The sequence below is a fragment of the Lutra lutra genome, chromosome 4 (genome assembly GCF_902655055.1).
Source record: "Lutra lutra chromosome 4, mLutLut1.2, whole genome shotgun sequence".
Taxonomy (NCBI): Eukaryota; Metazoa; Chordata; class Mammalia; order Carnivora; family Mustelidae; genus Lutra; species Lutra lutra.
The window spans coordinates 35910310-35929562 of NC_062281.1; the positions used below are offsets into that span (position 1 = coordinate 35910310).

The 19253-nt window shown below is 44.3% G+C and overlaps 1 protein-coding gene across 6 annotated transcripts in view; it reads left to right on the forward strand.

Moving 5' to 3' along the window:
- Window positions 1-5269: 5269 nt before the first annotated feature.
- Window positions 5270-19253, forward strand: part of NCALD (neurocalcin delta) — a 388261-nt gene continuing 374277 nt past the window's right edge. For 2 of the 6 annotated variants that reach the window (XM_047725827.1, XM_047725830.1), the window contains exon 1: window positions 5270-5320. The gene's annotated coding sequence lies outside the window, so the exon portion shown is untranslated. The other 4 variants (XM_047725824.1, XM_047725828.1, XM_047725829.1 and 1 more) reach the window with 3 other exon arrangements.

Below are 19253 nucleotides of genomic sequence, written 5' to 3' on the forward strand. Positions count from 1 at the left end.
GATATTTGACAAAGCTGCAAGATGATTAAATGGAGAAAATAGTCTTTTCAGTAAATGCTGTTGGAGTAATTGGATATCCATGAACAAAAAGAACCTTAGCTCATACCTTATACCTCATGCAAACCTGAACTCATAGTAGATCATAGACCTAAATATAAAATGTAAAACAATAAACCTTTCAGGAGATGACCTATGTGACATGGAATTAGGTAGAGTTAAATATGGTACCATGAGGATATTACATAGAGGAAAAATTGATAAATTCAATTTCATCAAAATCAAAACTTCTGCTTTATGAAGGATCACGGTAAGAAAATGAAAAGACATGCCTCATATAGGGAGAAAAATACTTGTAAATCACATAACTGATAAAGGTTTTATATCCAATTTATATAAAGGACACTTAAAACTCAACAATAAGCAAGCAAATGAACCAATTGAGAAATAAGAAAAATTTTTTGGGTGCCTGGGTGGCTCAGTCGGTTAAGCCACTGCCTTCAGCTCAGGTCATGATCTCAGAATGCTGGGATCGCATCCTGCAATAGGCTCCCTTCTCCATTGGGAGCCTGCTTCTCCCTCTGACCTTCTCCCCTCTCATGCCCTCTCTCACTGTCTCTCTTTCAAATAAATAAAATGTTTAAAAAAAAAAGAAATAAGAAAAATTTTAAAATAGAGTTCAGTGGAATTAAATAGGTGATATATACGCACATAAAAAATGCTCAACATCATTAGTTATTAGGGAAATACAAATTAAAGCTGTTATAGGCCATTTAAAATGACTTGAAGCAAAACAAAGCAACAAAAACCTAGCAATGTCAAATGGAATGGATGCAAAACAACTGGAATGCTCATATAGTGCTGTTAGGAGTGCAATTTCAAAAGCAGTTTGGCAGTTTCTTTTAATTTTTTTATTGAGGTGTAATTGACATGTAACACTATACAGTTTTAGGCGCACCATATAATATGGGCAGTTTCTTAAATAGGTAAACATACCTTATCACAGGATCCAGCAATCCCAGTCCTCTGTATTTACCTAAGTGAAATGATAATTTGCATTCGCACAAAAACCCATAGGCCTGTATTACCGTAGCTCTATTTGTGATTGTCCCAAACTGGAAATAACTTAAACTTCCTTCAACTGGTGAATGAATAAACAACCTGTGGCACATTCAAACAATAAAAGGAATAAACCACAGACATACTCAACAACACAGATGAATCTCACTTGCCTTATGCTAACTGAAGGAAACCAGACTTGAAAGGCTACAGACCATATGATTTCACTGATACGACATTCTTAAAGAGACAAACTGTAGAGGCAAAGAATGCATCATTGACGGCCAGAGGTTAGGGTTGCGGGGTGAGGGGGTTTGACTACAAGGGGTAACAACACTTTTGGAGTGATAGTACCATGTATTTACCAACATTTGCAGAGCTAGTCCTTTAAAATTGTATTGTATATGACTCTTTGAAAGGCACATGATTAGCCATTAGGAAAATGCAAATCAAAACTACAGTGAGATACACCTTCACACCCACTAAGATAGTATGACTTAAAAAGTGGCAAATAACAAGTGTCGTCAAGGACAGGGATAAAATGAAGCCCTCACACATGACTGGTGAGACTATAAAATGGTGCTGCTATTTTGGGAACAGAGTGGCAGTTCCTTAAAATGTTAAACATAGAGTTACCATGTGACCCAGGAATTCTAGCACTAGATATATACTCCAGAGAAATAAAAACATATATCTAGGGGCACCTGGGTGGCTCAGTGGGTTAAAGCCTCTGCCTTCAGCTCAGGTCATGATCTCAGGGTCCTGGGATCGAGCCCCGAGTTGGGCTCTCTGCTCAGCAGGGAACCTGCTTCCACCTCTCTCTCTCTGCCTGCCTCTCAGCCTACTTGTGATCTCTCTCTGTCAAATAAATAAATAAAATCTTTAAAAAAAAAACAAAAAACGTATGTCTACATAAAAACCTATACATGAATATTCACAGCAACATTCTTTCTAACCACCGCCAAGTGGAAACAGGCCTAATGTCCATCAGCTGATACATGGATGAGCAAAATATGATCCTATATCCATGCCAGGGGCTATCATTTGTTCCTAAAAAGGAATGAAGTCCTGATGACATGGACTTGAAAATGAACCTTGAAAATATTAAATAAATATTTAATAATTTATATATAATTTAAATTTAAAATTTAAAAATTTAAAATTAAAAAATTAAAAATTTAAATTAAATATAATCTCATATTTAATTAATTAAATTTAATATTTATTAATGTTTAATAAATATTAAATAAAACATTATGCTAATAATAATGAAAGAAACCAGTCACAGTAGTCAAATCTACAAAGCTAGAAAGTACATTAGCAGTTGCCAGGGACTGGTGCCTGGGAGAAAGAAGAGAATGAGTGTTAATAGGTATAGCATTTCTTTTTGGGGTGATCAAAGTCAGTTCTAAAATTGATTGTGGTGATAGTTGTACAAGCGGTGAGTTGTACACTAAAAAACATTAAATTGTTTATTTTAAATGGGTGAGTTGTATGCTATATGAGTGGTATCTCAAAGGAACTCTTTTTTCAAAGCAGAGATTAAAGCAATATTAAAAAATAAAGCTTTTTTTTTCATTTTTAAAAACTTTTTTTCTGTTAAGTGTGTAAACATGGTGATTCACAGATCTGTACCCCTGGGCTAATAATACATTATATATTAATTAAAAAAACTTTTAAAAATTAATATATAATGTATTATTTGCCCCAGGGATACAGGTCTGTGAATCATCAGTCTTATACAATTCACAGCACTCACCATAGCACAAACCCTCCCCCATGTCCATCACTCAGCCTCCCTATCCCTCCTCCCACCCCTGCCCCAGCAACCCTCAGTTTGTTTCCGGAGATTAAGAGTCTCTTATGGTTTGTCTCCCTCCCGGTCCCATCTTGTTTCACTTGTTCCCTCCCTTCCCCCCCATGACCTCCCACCCTGCCTCTCAAATTCCTCATATCAGAGAGATCATATTATAATTGTCTTTCTCTTATTGACTTATAATACCCTCTAGTTCCATCCACATCATTGCAAATGGCAAGATTTCAGGTTTTTTTTGATGTCTGCATAGTATACCATTGTAGATACATACCACATCTTCTTTATCCATTCATCTGTTGATGGACATCTAGGTTCTTTCCATAGTTTGGCTATTGTGGACATTGCTGCTATAAACATTCGGGGGCACGTGTCCCTTCGGATCACTACATTTGTATTTTTAGGGTAAATACTCAGTAGTGCAATTGCTGGGTCATAGGGTAGCTCTATTTTCAACTTTTTGGGGAACCCCCCATACTTTTTTCCAGAGTGGCTGCACCAGCTTGCATTCCTAACAACAGTGTAGGAGGGTTCCCCCTAAAATAAAGGGGATTTTTAAATCACTATCTCAGAGACAATGTTGTCTCCAAGCACTTCAGCCTTCCCACCGCTGTCTCCAACTGACCCTAGTTCTTCCCTGCAGCCTGCAAGCCCAGAGCTCAGAACAGCTGACACACTGATGACCTGGGGGTCCCTTATGACCTACAAACTCTTCTTTCTTGGCGTATAGAGCATTTAAGATTTTAAAACTTAGTAACCAACATTTTTAAAATGAGAAGGTTCACATTAAATGTGGATTTCTGGCTTCTCCGGAATAAACAAAATGGAACAAATTCAACGCGACGACCACACCAGATCTGCATTCCCCACGTGGAAAATGAGACTGCCCTCTTTAGGGCAAGATGCCTTCCCTCCTTTGCTATTGTACACCTCGGTCTAAATTACTTCTTTGTCCCTCCTTTTTAATGCCTTAGGGACATCTAAGTTTTGCAAGCCTGCTCAGACCTTTCTCTGCATCAAAACTTCCTTATTTTGCATCTCATTCCCTCAGGCCCTGTTTGATGATTGGCTAATCCTGGGGTTGCTAACCTTGGCCGCACCACAGAGCCTCCAGGGGCCAAAGTAAAAAATCCCTAAGTAAGGGTGTGCCCCTGACCAGTTAAATCAGAATCTCCTGGTGGGGGTGGGGAGTGGGGCACAGGCCTAACAAGAAGAAAGAGCAAAAATCCAACTTCCTAGGTGATTCCAATTTGTATCTAGGGAGGCAAGCCACTGGGCTAATCTGCTAATTTAAGAAAAGGTTTTAGTATGCAATAATGGTTTAACAGCCTCTCAGATGACTTTTGTTTTTCAAGCATTGCCTGACTGGGTAAATGATGTGGAGATTAAAGGCAAAACAAAAGAGTGGTTTTGGTTAGGTGAAACTTTTACTTGATTTTCCAATCCGTGTGGGTGGGGGGTTGGACACTCAAGGTAACTGTCATTTCTATAACTAGTCATATTAGAAGATTTTGTTATTGTAAGAAGCATGGATAAGTCACGATGCCTTTAAGGCTTGACATGGGGCCTTTCTGGTATTTTCCAAACAGCAAGATTTTTAATCAATGGATTTTGGTTGCTCTCGAGCCCTTCTGTGGGTTCTGGCAATGTCCCTGGGGTTGACAAGTACAAGAAGTTAACAGTGGCTTTTTAAGAGGTCATGAGTGGCCAAAACAGCAAGACAGGAACATATGTTGGCAGCCATCCATAAAGATGGGTGGCACGAATTGACAAGACATTTGCTTCTCATCACCGGCAGTTGAGATGGAAGCTCTGGAGACGTTCTCCAGTGGGAATGTCCTCCTCCCGAGTTTTTTGTTCCAGGCTGTTCACAGAAGGCTCCAGGTGGAGAAAATATTGGTTAGTCAAGAACAGCCCCCTCCCACCTCCTGGGCCTGTCCTTCCAAGGTTCCTTTGAACGTTCCTGCTTCAGAGACCCCCAGGCTCGTCCTAATCAAAGCCTAGAAGAAGGTGCTGTAGGTTGAATCTCACCTCCTGCGACCCAAACAGGCAAACAAATGGCACCCCTGGGAAAGTACGAGTGCAGCCTGGCTAGAACCCTGGGCCACCGCTAGGACTAAGCGGGTACCATAGGGATAAGGCCGGCGGCCGCACCCGAACAGGCAAACAGGCGGGGCGTTCACCGCACCTGCAAACCGCGCGCCTCCGCCGGTCCCCGACCCCCCCTGCATTCCCGCAGTCCAGCCCACCCGGGAGACAGGCTGCCGGCGGGGTCGCAGTGGGGAGAGGGGTCGGCGGCGGCGGGACCGAGACACCGCGCGAGGCAGGGGAGGGGGGCGCGGCGGGCGGCGGTACTGTCCAGGGGGAGGCGGGCGGAGGGAAGGCGCTGCCGCCGCCGCTGCTGCTGCCGCCTCTCCGGCGGCGACACAGACGCCGGGAGCGGCCGAGGCGGTGAGTCGCAGCGCCTTCCCTCCGATTCTCCGGATCCAGGGTACATCTGAGTCGCAGCCAGGGCGGGTGTGCGGGGGCCGGTGGCGCCGGGAGCGGCTGCTGAAGAGGGGACCCGCGCGCTCGGGGCCGGGCGGGCGCAGGGGTGGGCGCGAGGAGCCGCGCGGTCCTGGGGACCCGGTCCCCGCAGCCATTCCCGGGGCAGCTCACCCGGTCAGTTTCCTGGTCCTGCCCTCAGTGCCTCGTAGGGAAAAGAAAACAAAGCCAAAGACTCCGAGGATGGGTGGCAGGAAGGGAGAGAGCAACTTTGCACACCGACGCGCGCGGCGCGGGGCCGGCAGGATGGGGGCGCGCTGGGTCGGAAGGGGGCGTTCGTGCGCCTGGTGGCCCGGGGACCTCTGGAGCAAACCTTCGGGGCGGGGGCTGGGGTCGAGGGCACTGCAGGTTCCAGGGCCTGCAGAGTCGGCCCCCGAGAGGCTGCAGGAGGTGTGTGTGGGGAGTGGGGCTCAGGGGAGGGGACTTTCGGAGCCACCGAGGGTGGTGGTTGAACCCAGAGGAGGAAGTAGCATGCATTTGGGACTCAGAACCTGAAAGATTTGCGTCTCTTGCCGTCAGGGACTCGGGAAGGGGTGTGCTGGGGAGATGTGTCTGAGTGTTTTTCAGTGCATACCGATTTATTTTTAGCTCCCAGAGAAGCAGGATGTGCAAAGTGGGTTGTATCGGCCCGGGAGGGGCAGGAGGTCTCCCTGTCCGCAGGAAATACACAAGTTTCTTGCTGCAGATGCTTGCTTTAACTTTCAAGCCCAAAGAAAGCCAGCCATTTGGCTCTCGGAAGATCTTCCTCCCGCCGGGGCCACTTTCTTCCTGCGGGTCTGTCTGAAGCTGCAGGCCAGGCCGGTCAAGTGTGCTTCTGCCATTGAACGCGGGCCCCAAATGATGGTTCTGTTCGCAGGGCGGCTGGTGTGAAACACAGAAGCGGGGCTGCCAAGGTCTCGCTTGCTGAGAAGGAAACCACACAAGCTTGCTCAAAGTTTTCCTAGCTTTGTCTGATTTAAAAATAACAGACTTAAGCAGCTGTATTATCAAGGGCAGGATTCTAGGGCCAGGTTTCTCAGACCCAATTGGCAATGCTTGTGAGGTTTTCTGCTCTGTCTGGGAGATGCCAGTGTTTTCGGGTCAAATGCAGGGTGCAGGGATTGCAGAGAAGAAGGAGGTAGTGTGATGGTGGGAGTGTGGGTGTATGGGAGGGCGACCACTGGGAGCTAATACAGATCTGGGGAGGGGCTTCCTTCAGAGGGGGAGGCTCAAGAAACTGAAACCCAAATGTTCATTCAGGTGCCTAAGCCAGACCCTTGGAAATTACCTCTGGAGTTTCCCCCATTTCAACCAGTCAGCACCAGTCCTGAGGACCGACCCTCTGCCTCTCTCTAAGTGTGCTAGGTGAGGGGGCTGTGAGGAGCATGGGCTGAGCAGCCAAACCGTTCTGGCTGGGACCCGAGTAGCCCCGTGACCTTGGGCTCCATACTTAACTGATCTTGTTTCCTGATCTGTGGCATGAGGTTGATAATCTGTACCAAATGTATCTCAGGTTTGTTGTGAAGATAACATGAATCAATACATAGAAAGCACTTCCCACAGTGCCTTGTCATTAATAAGGGCTGCAGAAATGTGAGCTGTTATCACTGTTGTTGTGGTTTATTAACCCTTCTCACAGTGGCTACTGTCACTGGTGTAGTTCATGTTGGTATCACTTGCCTGAATTGCTCCAGTTGCCTTCTTACTGGGCTTGCTCTCAATCAGGATGCTCTTGCTCCAGCCCATTCTCCAAAGTGCCAATAAATTGCTTGTTTGGAAAACAAAAATCTACACCGGTCACGCTGCTTCATTTCCTTCAGAGGTTTTCCGTGGCTTTCAGGGTAGAGTTGGGACTCCAGGGAATTTCATGACCTCACCCTCGTTTCCTCCCCAGCCCCATCTCCAGAGCCTCTCCTTTTCAGCTCCTCCCACCCTTCCTCGGCTGGGTGACTCCTGTGATTTTTCCCTATTCATCAGCAGCGACAGTGCCTACTGATAGACCTCTTGGCAACCCCCCCCCCCCGCCCGTGCCCCCAGCTAACTGAGCTGCTCTTGCTTCCTGTGACCATAGTACCCCATGCATACCCCTCCCAGCGCCCTGCATTGTCATTTGTGTACCAGTCTTCCTCACCTGCAAGTGCCTGAGAGATGGATTGTGTCAGTAAATGTTTGTCAAATTAATAAACGAACGTCAAGCAAAGTTCAGTCCTTTTCACTAAAACCAGAAACATGCAGAATAATAGAAAGACCAAACCAATCTTTAGTATAATACTGTACAATAAAAAACTCTGCGAGATACTAAGGAACCAGAAGTTGGTCAAAAGTAATGTGGCATACTATCTTGGAACCATTTCAGACCCTTTAAACTGTAAAGGGTCAGACTAATAATGGGGAAGTGTAGTGATTTGAACTCTTCCCTTCTTTCCCTGATAGAAAGGTGGGGCATCTCTTGGGCTGGGAGGGGTGGAGATCCAGCTCTTTGAAGAGGTTGTGCAGTGACTTTGGTTCTGAAGGCAGAGGTGAATGTTAACCACATACAGGGGCTTTGTAGATGGTCCTGGGATTGTGGCTTCCCCTGGATCAGGGATTTCAGTTTGTCCTGGAATTGGTATTAAGAGGACAGGAACTATGTTGCCATCAAAGCTCCTCTGTTACATTGTTACATTTCAGTCAATTCAGTATGTTCTGTAGATGCATTTCTGTCTGAGGCAGTGTTTCCAAGCATTCCATTATTGGGTTCTCAGGAGCCAGTGCAGAGGGAGCTAAGATGGTGCCCCATTCTCAGGGACCATCTCAGAGTCTGATTTCAAGGCTCCAGAACAGGGAGTTTCATATAGCTGAAGAAACAAAAATGCTTTTTACATTTTGTAAGGGTTGTAAACAAAATAAATCAAAATTCGAAAAAGACTATGTAATGGAGACCATGACTAAGATACTTACTACCCAGTTCTTTATAGGAAAATGTCGCCAACTACTATTCTGGAGCTGAGACCATTGGTTTCTTTTCTTTCTTTTTTTTCTTCAAGATTTTACTTGTTTATTTGACAGAGAGACATAGCAAGTGAGGGAACACAAGCAGGGGGAGTGGGAGAGGGAAGCAGGCTTCCTGCTGAGCAGGGAGCCCGATGTGGGGCTTGATCCCAGGACCCTGGGATCATGACCTGAGCCGAAGGCAGGCGCTTAATAACTGGGCCACCCAGGCACCCCCACTGGTTTCATTTTTCATGTCATCTTTGATTGAGTGGTAGTGGCCACCTGGAGAGCTGGGTGGAATAGGAATCCACCCAAAAAGTTGGATCCAGGCTCAGCAGGAAAGAACTCTGTGATCAATTAGTGATGTCTGTCAGGGCATGGGATTAGGAAGTGGGGGCCTACAATTTTTATTCTTACTATCCTTTTGTTTTTATCACCACGAAAGAGAGTATCATGGAAGGATAATGAAGGCAGAAATCAGGGAGAAAACACATGAGTTAAAAGTCAACCTAAGAAGAAGCCAGGAAATTTTTACCACTACCATACCATACTGGTTAATTTTTACTACCATTAACATTAGTAGCTTCCATTTATCCAGTGTGTACTGTGTATGTACATAAGGATCCCATTTAAACTTTGTAATAATTTTTTCAGGAGATACTTATTATACTTAGGACTCAATTCTGTTGCAAGTGTAAGATAATTTCAAGTAAAAAAAAAAAAAAAAGAACATTATTTTGGCTTTTATAACTCCTCAGTCCAGGGGAAGATACTTCAGGTGTGGCTTGATCTAGGCCTTAAGCATCATTACCACGGCCTGACTTCTCTCTCCATATTTCTTGGTTTCCTTCTTGAAGTTGACACCATTTTTAGGTTCCATTTCATTATGGGCTTAAATCCAGCCTGAAAGGGAGAGAATCTATCCCAGCATTTCTTGCAGTGCTATGGCTTTATTTGCTTTGATCGGGTCTGGCACCTCTTCCCGTGGCTGCAGTGCCACACATCAGCGGAACTTGGGCTTGATCAGGTTTTAACCCTGAGCCATAGGCAAAGGGGTAGGGAGCAGGGTAGTTCTCTAGGAGAACACTGTTGGAGAACACTGTTACACTGTCACCGGGAGACGGGCCAATGGATGATGGATTGCAAAGCAACAGATGTCTGCCATAGTACTGCTAACATTCGCCCTCATAGAGGAGGGAAATAGGTTCAGTGACACTCTGTAACATGCCCAAGGACACATGGCTAGGGAAGAGTGGAGTTTTAATTTGAAACCCACAATTTATATGCTTAGTAGAATTATTTGTGAACAGAACAAATTTTTTTTTTTTTTTTTTTTAAGTAGGCTCCATGCCCAACGTAGGGCTTGAACTCTTGACCCTGAGATTAAGAGTTTCTGCCAACTGAGCCAGCCAGGTGCCCTGTGAACAGAACAATTTAAAATGAGCTTAGTAAAAAGTTCTAATCTCTTCTATCTGAAAATATAGCTAACTAACTTCAAGAAATGCTAAGTATTGGCGGGCTAGAAGAAATGAGGAAAAGGAAGACATAGACTTCGTTGGCTGGATTTTTACTTACATTTTCAACCAAGATTTTTTAGCAGTTTCCACATGTTCAGCATGTGTTAAGTTCTAGTGATGTAAGATGAATAAGATCTAGTCCCCTACCTTTAAGAAATTTATATTCCATGAGAAAGTGCAAGACATAATTAGAGGACAGGTTGACTGGAATGAGCGCGATGTGGGGGGAGGTGAAGGAGCAGAGCCCCCTCGATGGGGACAGTGACTCCCCATTTGTTTTCCGATGCATCCCCATCACAGTGCTTTGTGTGATAGGCAAGCAATAAGTGCTTCCTGAATATGCTATTTTTTCTTATTGCAGTTAAATACAAATAATACAACATATACCATGTGAACCATCTTTAAGCGTCAAGTTCTGTGGCATTAAGGACATTCATGTTGTTGTGCCCCTCTCACCACCATCCATCTCCAGAACTTTTGCATCTTTCCAAACAAAAACTCTATACCCAGTATACAAAAACTCTCCGTCCCCCTCCCCACCCCCAGCCCCCAGCAATCATCATTCATTCCTCTTTCTGTCTGTAGGACTTTGACTACTCTAGGTACCTTGTGTTGAGTGGAATCATACAATATTTGTCATTCTGTGACTGGTTTATGTCACTTAGTGTATTGTCTTCCCAACTCACTCATGTTGTAGTATGTGCCCAAATGACCTTCCCTTTTGAAGCTGAATAATACGATATTGTGTGTCTACACCACGTTTTGTTTATCCATTCATTAGTCAGCAAGCTCCAGTTGCTTCCCCCTTTTGGCTAGCGTGAATAATGCTGCTGTGAACATCGATGTACGCATATCTGTTCGAGTCCCTGCTTTCAGTCCTTTTGGGGATGTGCCCAGAAGTGGAATTTTGCTGGATCATATGGTAATTTTGTTTAATTTTTGGAGAAACTGCTGTACTGTTTCCTACAGCAGCCACCATTTCACATGCCCATCAACAATGCACACGGGCTCCAATTCCTCCATATCCTTGCCAACACTGGTTATTTTAAGGTCTTTTTTTTTTTTTTTTTTAAATATAATAGCCATCCTAGTGGGTGTGAAATGTTTAATGTAGTCTCAAAAGTAGATTGGGATCAAATTGGGAAGGACAGTAGTAGAATCTGAATTTCATCCAGAGGAACTTTTGAGTGTTTGTTGCCCTGTGGTGCTGGCATGATCACTCCCTCACAACAGAGAGAGTGAAGAAAGGAAAGACAGTGGAAGGGTTAGGGGGTTATTTTAATTATTCAGATGAAAGAGAACCTAATGGTTTTCTCCATGTGTGTACAACCGAGGATATTATATTTATTGCCACACTAAATGGTATTGGCCTTGGGGAGGAAAGGTAAATGTAGCGCCGAGCTATCTCCTGACCAAGGATGGCACAGACAAGTGGACTGCTGTTGCTAATAATGACAACCATGATTGCAGATGCCCTGATGCTCTTTCTGTGAACATGGCATGTTCTGACATTAACTGAATTGATTCTGAGAAATCTTTTAGAGGGTTTCTGCCGGGGTCCCACAAGCAGGCCAATGACACACTCCTAGGGTCTAACTGAAGAAAGTTTAGTGAAGGGACTATTTACAAAGATGTGGGCAGCCTGAAGGGAAATCACCAAGGGTGGCCAGCAATGCCTTTTGGTCTTCACTACACCAGCCCTGAGAGGGTGAGGTGAGAGAGAAGTTTCTGGAATGGCTCTTTAGTAGAGGAACGCAGCTTCTGCCAAACTGTGGCCTGGCACAGAGGCATGCAGGTAAGTGAGTCCCCAACCGCTCTTTTTTCCCCTCTTTGATTTCTCCTGGTGCCTCCCAATTGTCCAACCTATCTAGAAGCCAGAGGGCAAGAAAACTTGCTGATATAAGGGTTCAATTGTAGGTAGAAATCAGCCTCCCAGGGCTGAGGGAGGAGGCTGGATATAGGGAGAAAAGCAGAGAGGCTTCAGCAGGAAGAGGGAGGGCTCTGATGATCCTTATTTCACAGGTGAGGGAACTGAGGCATCAGGAGGTTGAATGACCTACCCGAGGTCACCAATAAGTTGTGGGGCTGGGATTCAAACCCAGCCAGAAACATTTCCACTATACATCCAGTCAGATCTGGAATGTTTGATTTTCCCCAAACCTGTGTGTTTTGATTCTTTGGGAATAATCTGATTTGTACAAACTTTGCTTGGTTGTCAAAATGTACAGTAAGTGACTGCTCAGAATTTCCCCTTTTCCCCAACAAAGGCCAACATGTATTTCATATGTATGTTTCATAGCTGAATGATTATATTAAGATCAAAAAAATCTTTTCTATGTAATTGGTGGGGGTGATACTATGTCCTTGAAACACATGTGAGAAAGAAATTTGTTTTGTTTTGCTTTTAGTGGAAAGCTCCAAAGGACTAGACGATGTAACTTGGCTGCTTAAACATTAATGAGACTTTGGGCGATGTTAGAAGAGTGTCCAGAACAAGGGAGATGGTATTTCTCTCTGTGCTATTTTGGCAGGAGGGAATGAATGCAGAAAGCAGTGTCTCATGTGTGGGGAGCCCACCTCCCCCAAGGCATGACTGAAAGGCTCTCTAGACAGAAAAAACTCTGTGGGAACCCAATTACTGTGGTCTACAAACACACGAAGCATTGCATCAGGGAAAAGACCTATTCTGGGGTCAGAAGTCAGCCCCTGTTGCATTGGAGGGCCTCATATTTTCCATGCCTGGAGGCTGTGAAGCTGAGGCCAGGGGTGAGCCATGTGGCTGAGGGTTTATGTTAGTTTCCTGTGGCCTCTGTAACAACTTACCACAAACTCGGTGGCTTAAAATAACAGAAATGTGTGTTCTCACCGTTCTGGAGGCCAGAAGTCCAGAATCAAGGTATGAGCATGGCCAAGCCTCCAGAGGCTTTGGAGGGTTGAATTTTTGCTTGCCTGGTCCAGCGGCTGGGGGCTGGGGGCATTTCTGGGCTCAAGGCTGATATGCACCCATCTCTGCCTTGGTGATCATGTGGCCTCCCCTCTTGGGGTGTCTCTTATAAGGACAGTTAGCATTTGCTTTAGGGTTCACCTGGGTTATCTGAGTTATTTTATTTTAAGATCCTTAACTTAATGACCTTGGCAAAGATCATTTTGCCAAATAAGATCACATTCACCTGTTCCCAGGGTTAGGCAGTGGATGTCTTTTGGGGGGGCCACCAAGTACAGGGCTGTACTTGTACACCTGTACACCACCCAGTACAGTGCTCATGAGGGTACACTGGAACCTTTAATCTTCTGGTTCTGTCATGATGCCCCTTGATTTGATGTACCTCCTGGATTCCAGATTCCTTGACACAGTTGACATTTGGTAAATCCTTCTGATTTGATCTATTGAAGTTTTATTCTAACTTTAAACAACAAAACGCTTAAAATCTACCGTGCCTTATTTCTGACACGGAGGGATGAGTGAAAGAGGCTAAAAAAAAAAAACCAGTTTGATCCCTGCCTCGGATGGAAATTTTTTGTGCTTTGCTTTGCCCTGTGGCCTTGGAGGAAACGAAAAGAGATGGGCCCTGTTTTGGCTTCACACCTGGGCATACACTCTCACTATGGTAATTACTCCGAGAAGGCTAAGGATTTTGGGGTCTCTTGGGAAAGGGAAACAGCAGCAGTGTAGGCTTCAGTTTCTAGGCTTTTGAAAAGCATCAGCTTAGAAATACGGTTTGTAAGTGTTGCTGGCCCATCGACGAGGCTTCTATGCATGTGTTTTCAATACCTTGCCCCAGACTGGAGCCAAGTACGCGGGGCCCACAAGGCAAGGTCAGGGGTAGCTTTCGCAATTACCTGGCTAATTTGAAGACCATATCCCATCCAATGGGGGACATCAGAGAGGCCACCCAGGACATAAATTATTCTGCTTGGTTGTCTGCGTTGATCTCGTTAACTGGGTAAGAGCCAAAATCCATTCCCTCTGTGCTGTGGAAAGGCCTTCGTAATTAAGTTCCCGTTTCTCTCCAGGGGGTAGCTGAGTTTGGTTTCTCAGCCACTTTGCTGTTTGACTTCAAAAGAGAAAGAGGAAAGAAAAAAAAAAGGTAAAGTGTCCCCTCACTTTATTATGCTATATATTCTGCTGTATCACTGTGACTCTGGTTAATATTAACTTTGGGTCTGTTTGCTTTGAATAAGATACTTGGAATCTTGTGATACTTACCAGAATTTAGTCTCACTGGCTCAAGAAATGGTTTGCCTTGCCCAAGACCAGCTACTTAATTTGTGAGGCCCAGTACAAAATGAAAAAACTGTGGGCCCTTGTTTAAAAATTATCAAGAATTTTGGGGTGCCCGAGTGGCTTAGTTTGGCATCTGTCTTTGGCTGGGGTCATGATCCCAGGGTCCTGGAATCGAGTCACCCTCCTTGCTCCGTGGGGAGTCTGCTTCTCCCTCTCCCTCTGCCCCTCCCCTTGCTTATGCTCGCTCACTTGCTCTCTTTCAAATAAATAAATAAAGTCTTAAAAAATTTTTTTCAAAAATTTCAAAATGGTGTCAGCAGAGCATTAGACCAAGTGTGGGGCCCTTCTAAGCACAGGGCCAAGTTTAACTACAAAGGACACTTGGCTGTGAACTGGCTCTGGTCTCACACCTAGGCTGAGGATGACATCTTCTTGCTAAGGTAGCACTTTCCAGTTTACTCTGCCTCAGTTGGGAGCACACACTTATGCGGGGCGGGGGGGAGGGCAAGGACACAGCGAGCAGGCTGGGCACCTCTTGTTGGCTCTTCTGTGTCCTCTACCCTCCCTCATCCACCTGCTCTGTGTCCTGGAGAAGCATCAGGGGCCATCTTTGTCTTTGATTTCTGATACAATTTGGCCAGCAGTGGGTGGGTCCAGCCCACCACTGGGGGAGTAGAGGGAGAGTGGGGGAGGGTGTTTGTGTCCCCTGTTCCCTCTGCTGGGTTGCATGCTACAGGTTGGCTTCCTCTGTGCGCTGAAGGCCATAGCTCCTGCCAGGCACCTTCTCCATCTAGCCACCTTCTTCGGAATTCCTTTATGCCTCCACCCACCCCCAACCCCACACATGGAGGCCTGGGGATGGTAATGGCTTCCTGCTGCTTTACTAAACCCTTCCTTACTCTTTTCTCTGTAGCCTCTCCAATAGGAGGACTCCTCAGTAGGATGAAAAACACCCCCCTGTTTCCTACCCGGGCCCTGGCTGATTGAGCCGCCCTCTGCCAGGGTTGGAGCACACCTTGTGCTGCTACAGAGCCGAAAGAGAAGCTGAGAGCTCTCCTAACTGTGGCGCCAGGCCTGGGTCAGGCTGCGCCAACAAGAAGCCGTGCGCACCAACCCGCGTTGGCGGGGAGCATGCGCTTTGGAGTCAGGCATTTTAATTCTCTGGTAACACGTGGACGATTCTAGAGAATGAGCATAAGGACAGTTCCCTTCTAGGGTTGTTCTGAGTCTGGAGTGAGATCACCCGTGCATTATGCCTAGCACAGTGCCTGGTATACAGTAAGCGCTCAAGAAGCATGGTGGCTTTTAGCACAATTTCTACGGAGTATCACACTCAGGCGGATCCACAGTCTACTTTGTCTGGGATCTGAACTGCTGCACTTAACAGCCTGGGCTCTGGGAACGATGATCAATTTTTTACTGCTTCAATATTGTTTGGGGTCTTATTTCTGTCTTTGCAGTCAGATTGCAGCATTCTGGAAGTCAGGGATTCTAGCTTGTAGAATTTTTTTGAACTAATCTAAGTTCTCAACCTAGTTGCTAGCGTGTTGTTAATTGGTCAAGAAATACATCTTGGTTAAATGTAAGGGAACCCTGTAAGTTATTGTGCACACTGAGATACTTTTGAAAGTGAAAGAGGAGGGTCACCTGGGTGGCTTAGTTAAGCCTGTGCCTTCTGCTCAGGTCATGATCTCAGGGTCCGGGTTTCGAGACCCACATTGGGATTTCTGTTCAGTGGGGAACCTGCTTCTCCCTCTCTCGCTGCCTGCTTCTCTGTCTACTTGTGATCTCTCTGTCAAATAAATAAATAAAATCTTTAAAAAAAAGAAAAGTGATTAATGCAAATATCTTTAAAAAAAGAAAGTGAAAGAGGAGTATTGCTTTTTAATAATTACAGCAACACAAGAGGCACAAACAGGGACTGTTTTAGGCGAACAGGGACATAGAGTCACTCTAGTTAAGTGGAGCTTAAGATAGCGCCCCCCCCCCCCAAAAAGATAGTTTTCCAAATGTTATTTTAAAATTTGTCAGCCTACCTTCTTTCATATTAGTCTGCCTTGGGCTTATTTAAAACATGACATTTAAAAAATGTAGGAAAAATACGTTTAGCATTACTAGTAGTTTTTTGGCCCAAATTTGAGGCAATGGTTTAGGGCTTCTTGTAGAAAGACCTACCTTTATATCTTATTAACCTACTTTATACTGGATACTTACTTATGCAACTTTCTTCTGTACTTGCCTTTTTTCTCTTTCCATACATAGTCTAGTTATTGTCCTTCTTGCAATGGTGATCACTTATGTTCAAAGATGGCAGAAATAGGTTTATATACATATATTTTCCCGAACATCTTCGTCTTTGTATTTCTGGTTGCCTAGGTGACATTTCCAAGAGAATGCATGCTAATCTGCTGTTATTACAGCAGAGATAAGATGGAAACTATTTTTAGGCCCTTTTATACCTCTCCTTTTCTCCACCAGACCATTTAATTGGTTTATTTCTTCTCTTCCCATTACTGGAAGGCCCTGTATAACTTCCTCTGGTGCTGCTCTGGGGACTGGAACTTTCTGAGAAGTGATGGAGTAATTCAGTCCCTTCTTCATTCGGAATTACGAAATCGGTACTAATTGTCTGTTTGCTCAGGTAGTTGATACCAGTTGTTTTTCTTACAAATTATCTAAGTGGGGCTTGGGCAGGAGAGATTTTTGGTGTAAGTTAAAAAGAATGTGGGTGCACTGTCTAGTTCTGCAGAAGCAGGAGCATGTCCACTCTGGAGCCGGACTAGCCTGGCTACCTTCAGTCTTCATGTGGTCACTTTCAAGTGCGCGACCTCCCGGAATTTGCACCTTTAAGGAACAACAGGGGCGACCGTGGTCATGCGTTGTGGGGTTGTTGTCAGGGTTGAGAAGGTTAAGTGGGCTAACACAGGCGAGCGCGAGGTGCAACATCATGTACAGAAATCATGCTGTACAGAAATCATGCTGCCGGCGTGGGTGTTCTTTTATAACAAAGGTCAAGTACACCACCATTCAGAAGAAATAATGTCACACAAACTACTGTAAATACTTGAATTTACGAAGGAGGTAAACTTGCCAGAACATTCTTTTTTTCACTAAAGTTTTTTTTCCCTAACATTTTTTACTAACATTTTCTTTTATCAATTGGAATTAATATTTGGAATTTTTCTTTCAGTATTTTTTTAAGATTTTTATTTTTTAAGTCATCTCTATACCCCATGGAGGGCTTGAACTCACAACCCTGAGATGAAGATCAAGAGTTGTATGCTTTACAAACTTAGCCAGGCTCCGATTGTTTCATTAGTTTTATATAAAGATACATGTGATGCGTATCTCTGAAGTACCATGCACTAAGAGTGTTTATCAGACCATTTAATGCACCCCAAGGGGAAATATTTAGCCTGACTCAGTATTGGGGATAGGGCCTGAAATAGTGCAGTAGGGATCTGAGATTATTAATTTGGATTGTATGGCAAATGTGAGAGGAGAGATGGACTTTAGTCCATTATTATTTAAAATTGTTTAATATTGGGGTATGGTCCTGGCTGAGGTTCCTTTGGTTCTCACACTTTTGCAGTGTTATTCTATTTAGATGAATAGATTTATCCATTATCACTGAGATTTAGCATTTGATAAATAAGTCAATTGCTGCATCATTGTCCTGGATTTCTTTTGCTGCTTTTGAGGATAGAGAAAGGAGGAGGAAGCATATAGATGGACAGACAGACGAACAAACACACACACACACACACACATTTCTTTAGACATGTGATCTAAAATTTCTAATAGAACATTTGCAAGAAGAGCTCTTTGATGGGGTTTTGTGCTCTGATTTGTTGGAAGGGGTGAATTGGGATGTGGGAAGCCTGTGATGTTGAGTTCCCACCACTTTACCCCTTTGGAAGACATGACAGCCACTTCCAAGCCAGGCCGAAGGACAAACAGTGAAATCAGAAGTCAGTTCTGGCCTTGGAAGTTTCTTGAGAGAGCAACGGGGAGACTGCTTTAGATTTTTTAAAAGCAGTCATTTAAAGAATATGTTCCACAGACCTTGGCCACTGTTCCCTCCATACCTTCAACCCTACCATTATAAAAGTAAGGCATTATCATGAAGTAAGATTTGCATACTACAGAAAATTAGAAAGAAGAAAAAAATGTTACCATAATCCAAATATTCAAAGGCAAACACTGTTAATATTTGGAATATTTCCTTTCATGATTTTTATGAAGAAATATTTTTCTTAGTAATGTTAGTCATTTTTTATATAATTTTAAAATTAGTTTTTCATTTAACAGTATACCCTGAGCTGTGATATTGTGATATAATAGGAAATATATATTAGGTCTCTGTCCCCAGTTCCTGGCACAGAGCTCCTTGAAAACCCTTGGAATTTCTGAGTGATAGGAGTAGGAAGAGTGTCCTTTATCATATAATTAAACTCCTTTCAACCACATCTGCATTTATGCTAAAGGGGTGACTCTAGGAAGAGAGGGGCACGTTGCCAAAGGAACCAACCATGTGATTAGAGGGTTGAAACTTTCAGGTCTGTCCTCTACCCCCAGGAAGGGAAAAGGGGCTGGAGATGAAATTCAATCACCAGTGGCCAATGATTTAATCAACTGTGTCTACATAATTGTAGAGCCTCCATAAAATACCATATGATTTCACTCATATGTGGAATTTAAGAAACAAAGCAAAGGAGAAAAGGAACAAAAAAGAGAGGCCAAGAAACAGGCTCTTTTTTTTTTTTTTAATTTTATTTATCTATTTGGCAGACAGAGATCATAAGTAGGCAGAGAGGCAGGCAGAGAGAGAGAGGAAGGGAAGTAGGCTCCCTGCTGAGCAGAGAGCCCGATGCAGGGCTCGATGATGCAGGGCTCGATGGGGCTCGATGGGACTCGAGGCTTTAACCCACTGAGCTACCCAGGCACCCCAAGAAACAAACTCTTAACTATGGAGAACAAACTGATGGTTACCAGAGGGGAGGTGGGTAGGGGGATGGGTAAAATATGGGGTGGGGATTAAGGAGGGCATGTGTAATAAGCAACAGTTGTCGTATGAAAGTGTTGAATCCCTATAGTGTACACCTGAAACTAATACTACACTGTATGTTAACTAACTGGAATAAAA